This window comes from Cupressus sempervirens, chromosome 11 (assembly GCF_028749045.1).
Source record: "Cupressus sempervirens isolate cs-2001-9-10 chromosome 11, ASM2874904v1, whole genome shotgun sequence".
In the NCBI taxonomy this organism is placed as follows: domain Eukaryota; kingdom Viridiplantae; phylum Streptophyta; class Pinopsida; order Cupressales; family Cupressaceae; genus Cupressus; species Cupressus sempervirens.
Window position 1 is genome coordinate 817,505,356 of NC_143128.1, and position 6,000 is coordinate 817,511,355.

A 6,000-nucleotide genomic window follows, 5' to 3' on the forward strand; every position below is an offset into this window, starting at 1 on the left:
TTGTCACATACAAGTTCTTTAGTCAATGAATACATCCTTTTCCTTTTATGTTACAAGGTTCATTATTTCCAAATCTCACACTGCCTCCATCATAATATTCTATGTGCTCAATTTTTGTTTTGTCTCGAGTCATATGATGTGAAATACTACTATCAATAATTCATATATCATTTTTGCTAACATGAGAGATAAGTGCCATCTTATCTCCTTCATCATTAGATTCATCTTTCACAACAATATATACCATTTCATCTTCACTGTTATTAGAATCTTTAGCTATAAAACAATATTTCTTACCTTTGTCCTTGTAGTTTTTGTAGTTCTTAGAGTCCTTGCCTTTACGCCTATTGCTCTTCTTTTCATCTTTGATTTTCTTATTTGGACACCTAGCAGCAATGTTACCAACTTCTTCACAAAAAAAGCATATCAGAGGAACTTTACCATTGTACTTTCCTCTTCCTTTGGAATGTTTCCTTGCAAATAGGGCTTCAAAAACTTTAAGATTATTGTCTAAACTTTATTCTGATGTTCCTTCTTCTTCACTTCCTGATTGACTGGAGTTTGATTTCTTACCATTTTCTTTGAGTGGGAGTTTAGCTTTAAAAGAAAATTCAATAACCATTGAACTAGGAACATAGTTATTAAAGTTATCTAACTCAAAAGTTTTTAATCTTCCAACTAGAGCATTCAAAGATATTTTATTATTTGGATCACATCTCATTTTTTGAATTGAAAATACTCTAATTGCATAAATAGGAAGAAGAGTTCTAAGTACCTTGCTTATAATTTTTTTCTCTTCAATGTCTCCTCCGGATGCTTTGATTGCACTTACATTGGCCTTGATCCTTTCCATATATTTTGAAATGTTTTCATTTTCTCTCATTCTCATTTGGTCAAATTGTCCTCTAAGGCTTTCTGCTTTGGCTCTTCTTACATTGTCATCTCCTCCATAGATATCTTTCAGTTTGGTCCACATTGCATGAGCAGTTTTGCAATCCTTTACCTCATCAAATTCAGCATAACTAAGAACAGATGCAATATCATTCATCATGATATTATGATTCTTTTTTTTAGCAATATCTTCAATTGATATGTTCTAGTGGGAATTTTGTATTCAGCGTCAAGATATTTTCAACTTGAATCACTAATAGTAGCCAGGTGTAACCTCATAAGTCCTTGCCATGCTGCAAAATTGTCTCTATTCAACTTGGGAATTTCTTTTTTGTAGGACATCCTGATCTTAAGCTTAGGTCCTTGAAACCTTCTCTGCAAGCACCAAAAGCTCTGATACCAATTGTTAGAAATATAAGAGGATTAACTGAGAGGAGAGGGGTGAATCAGTTACTACTAAAATAAATCCTATATTCCTTAGATGTCAGTAAAAAAATGCAAACTATAGACTGAATACTACTGAAGTTTGGTAAACACACATAAAATGTTGTAACTTAGTAATGACTAAATTAGCTTGGTAAATGATTAACATATAAACTTTAGATGTTATCTATGATTATCATTAATTTAATTATGTTGCAAACATATAAAAGAAAATAACATGAACACATTTGACACTAGGATTTAACGTGGAAATCCAATTTGGGAAATACCACCAATTATAACTTGTTACTATTTTTCACTCTTTTAAGTGAGCCCTGATAATAGCCAACCTTGTTAAAGGTTACAAAACACACTGTTAGGTGTGACCCTATTAAAGGATTTAATCACCCTGTTAGGAGTGGCCTTGTTAGAGGTCTTGAGACAATTCAATAGAACTGCCACCTTGTTAGAGGATTTGCAAATAGTTGTTAAGCCAACTCTATCAAGATATTTAGATCACTACTACAATGGTTAGAGAGTAACAATGAGATGACTTGATTTGAATGTAACTGATTTGCTGATTATAGACCTCTGTTCAGGCTTGTACTTGATCCTTCCTAGTCGAATATAGATTTGCTGCTCCACAAGGATATTCTTCTTATCCTTCAAATTTTTTTCCTCTTCTTATCATTAAATCTTCAATAACATCTTTATACTTTATCACACACTTTGAAATCACAAATTGACCTTATATTTATATCTTCCACTTTGTCAAGTTGGGTGTTGGATCAGATACAACTTAGAATAATTAATATTCATCACTTTAGTCGGCTGAAATCAATAGATAAATCAATTAAGGTTAATATGCCAAAATAAGAAAATCCTTCATTAGTTGACCTAGCTTGGTAGAAACTAACTTAGAAACAATTTCCTTTGTTAACTAAGAGGAGCTTGGTTAACACTGCAAACTCATGAAAATCATTTGGCAACTGAGTGAGCTCAGTTAGTATTGGTTCCATCCAACTTTCCTTCATTAACAAAGTGAACTTGGTTAACACTCATGTTTTGTATATTTCCCTTTGACGCCCGAGTGAACTCAATAGACACTACCTTCTGAACTAGGCAAACACAAGAATGCTTGGTAGACACACAAAATTGTCTTCATTGCCTGAGTGAGCTCAACATATATTAACTGATAATGATATGGCATTTGTGTAACATCAAAGAGAACACACAATCAATCAATTGTATGCAACAATCTTGTGGGTACCATCCCCACTAGGGTTTTCCCTCTGATCAAGGGTTTCCCTATCTAGTGTAATTATGTATGTGCATCTTGTTATGGATGTTGTTTACTTTGGTTACATGGTTAAGATTAATTAAGGTTGATAAATGTTTTATTTGGATAATTGATTCACCCTCCTCGATTATCTTGGTGGACTATTATTTCTAACAGGTGCTTGGCAATGCTTTGGAGTTTGCTAACACTTGGCAGTGTTGGTGCCAACTAGAGTTCTTGTGGATTTTCTCGATCGAGATGAAGAATTTAATGCATGTAGCATGTGATTGTGATGTGGATCGATCTAAGATTTTGTGTGGACCTATTTGGGTCTTGGTTGTCTCTCCTATATGCATTTAATTTGTGCTTTAAGCCTTTTAAGGCATTTGATATTTAATTCCTATTAGAGTCTGCCTTGTGGCTCAACATGTATTTAATGTAAGGATTTAATTTAATTTTAATGAACTAGGATGACCTATGGATTAGTTGGGTATAAGTAGGGGGTATAATATTTCATTAGAGATGTCTACTAGGGTGTGGATCTAAACTAGCTAGGATTAGTGTTTGGATTGGATCTTGAGGGATCTTGTAGAACTATTATTTTAATTGTTGTTGTATTTGGTTGTAACTAGGAAGGCCTTACAACCTAACACATTGTATATAATCAGTAATTGTATAAATAAAGATTTGTGATTTGGTATCAGATCTTGCTTTTTTGTTGTGTTTCCATTATGTGGTTATTTTTGCTAAGGGCCAAGACATCTCCTTTGGGGATTCTTCGACCTTGCACTCTATCAGGTGGTATCAAAGTGAAGGTGTTCCTAAGTGTGTAGATAAATCACTAAAGTTGAGGTAGTTTACACTAGGACTTGGGTGAAGGTTGGAAGAGAAGGTCGATCTTGTGGAGCTGATTGATCTTCTAGATTTGTGTATCTATTGCAGAGGGTTTTGTGAAAATCTTGGAAGATGCCTCCAAAAAGATTGGACCCTAGGGAAATTGATGATCTTAGTGATATTGTGGAAGAGAGGATCTTAGAGCAGGTTAAAGAAAATTTTAGATCTAAGATGGAGGAGGTTAAAGCTAGTTTTAGATTTGAGATGACATTAATGAAGAGTGACATGATCACTGAAATTGTGAGTGCTTTAGGTGGTGTATCTAGGCATGTGGGTACTGAAGATGGTCATGAGGAAGTTGCTAAAGACTTTGAAATTGTTGGATCGAGTGGTGAAGGCATAACTGATTATGTGGAGAGACCTATTGGAACTAGGGTTGATCAGTTTGCTAGACTTGAATCTTAGTTCAAGTTGAAGCATAAGATGGAGATTTCTAATTTCTCAGGTACTTTAACTCCTAAAGACCTAATTGATTGAATTCAAAAATTGGAAGATTACTTTGAGCTATAGGATATTAGAGATCCACTCAGAGTGAGGTTGACACAAACTAAGCTGAAAGGACATGCTTCTCTTTGGTGGAAAGAACTACAAAGAGATTTCGAAGAAAAAGGTGAAATGAAGATCACTAGTTGGAGATTGATGGTGACTAAGTTAAAGGCTAAGTTCATTCTTGTTGATTATGAACTTGAGTTATTTAAAAGGTTGTAGAATCTAAAGTAGGAGGATATGTATGTGAGAAATAATACTAAGGAGTTCTACAAGTTGACTATTCAGTTTGGGCACATGGAATTGTTAAGGAAAAGGTAGCTCAGTACATGATAGTTTGAGATTAAATATCCAAGATGAGGTTGGCATGTTGAAGATTGATTTGGTTGAGGATGCTTATCAGTATGCCCTTAAGGTAGAAGATAAGTTGAAGAGGAAAAATCAAGGTAATGCTAGAGGAAAGGAGAAGTAGGATAGCTTAAAAAAAGCTAAATCGAGTATAGAAGATGAACTAAAACCTGTTGATTAGAAGAGAAGGACAAATGGAAGTGAGTTTAGGGCTACTTGCTATAGATGTGGTGAAGTAGGGCATAGTTCATTTGAATGTCCTCATGGTAGGAGAGCTATTATTGTAAATGAGGTTGAAGTCCAAGATAGTTAACCTGAGCAAGGAGAGAGTTTGTTGGATCAAGGAATACTGATTGGTCAGATGATAATAGAATCTTGTCAGAGGACTAGTTTGTTTAGAACTTGTTGTAAGTCAAGTGGTAAAGTTTGCAAGGTGATTATGGATGGTGGTAGTATTGATAACCTTTTTGTTGAGGAGATGGTCTAAAAACTTGGTTTGAAGAGAATGATACATCCTTATCCTTATAGGATTGGTTGGTTTCAAGGTGAGCATGCTTTGTAAGTGAGGGAGCAATGCCTTGTTAATTTTTAGATTGGGCAGTATAAGGATCAATTATTGTGTGATATTTTGGACATGAACAATTGTCATGTATTGCTTGGTAGACCTTGGCAGTATGATTGTAGGGTTGTGCATGATTGTGTCAAGAATGTGTTTACTATTGTGAAAAGGTAGCAGGAAGCATTCCCTGATTCCTTTGTAGAATGAAGAGCTCGGTAGAAGGAACCTAAGTATTGATAGACAAGTTGAGTTGGTAGATTCTGAGAGGGTTAGAGATTAGCATGGAAGGTAGACCTATGGAACACCAAGGATGGATGTGAAGAATTAGAAGAAGGTAAAGGGAAAGAGTGTACAAGTTGAGGACTTGGAGGATATGAATGTGAAGAACCAATTTGGGATTTATGTGTTGAATCCCAGAAGATGTTCTTCTAGCTATTGAGAACATCTTTTCAATCTTGGGGTGTCTAATGTAGGAGCATCCTAGGGTTTTTAGCTATCCTACATGTTGGATGGATTTTGGCTAGGAGTTGTGGACTTGGTCATCAAAGGAGTGGTGCTCGATCGCTGATGGGTATAGTTTTGGCCAAGGAGCTCGATCATTGAAGGGAGTCAATCATTGTTGGAGCTTGACATCTTCTGCTGCTTGACACTTGTTATGCTTGGCATGTGTTGGTTCTCAACAATGCTTGGGAGTTTTTTGATGCTCGGTAGTGTGTTGGTGCCTACTGGAGTTCTTGTAGATTTTCTTGATCGAGTTGAAGCATTTAATGCATGTAGCGTGTGATTGTGATGTGGGTCAATGAAGGAGTTTTTGTGGACCTATTTGGGTCTTGGTTGTCTCTCCTATGCGCATTTAATTTGTGTTGTAATCCTTTTAAGGTATTTGGTATTTAATTCTTGTTGGAGGCTGACTTGTGGCTCACCATGTATGTAATGTAAGGATTTAATTTAATTTGTAATGAAATGGTTTGACCTGTTGCTTGGTTGGGTATAAGTAGGGGGGTCTTGTGGAGTCTTTGGGTCATGATTCATTTAGCTTAGAGAAGAGGATGAAGTGTAGGAGCAAGTTTTGAGAAGGCTAGCAATTGTGGCTTGGAAAACTAGAAGATTGCTTGGTGGG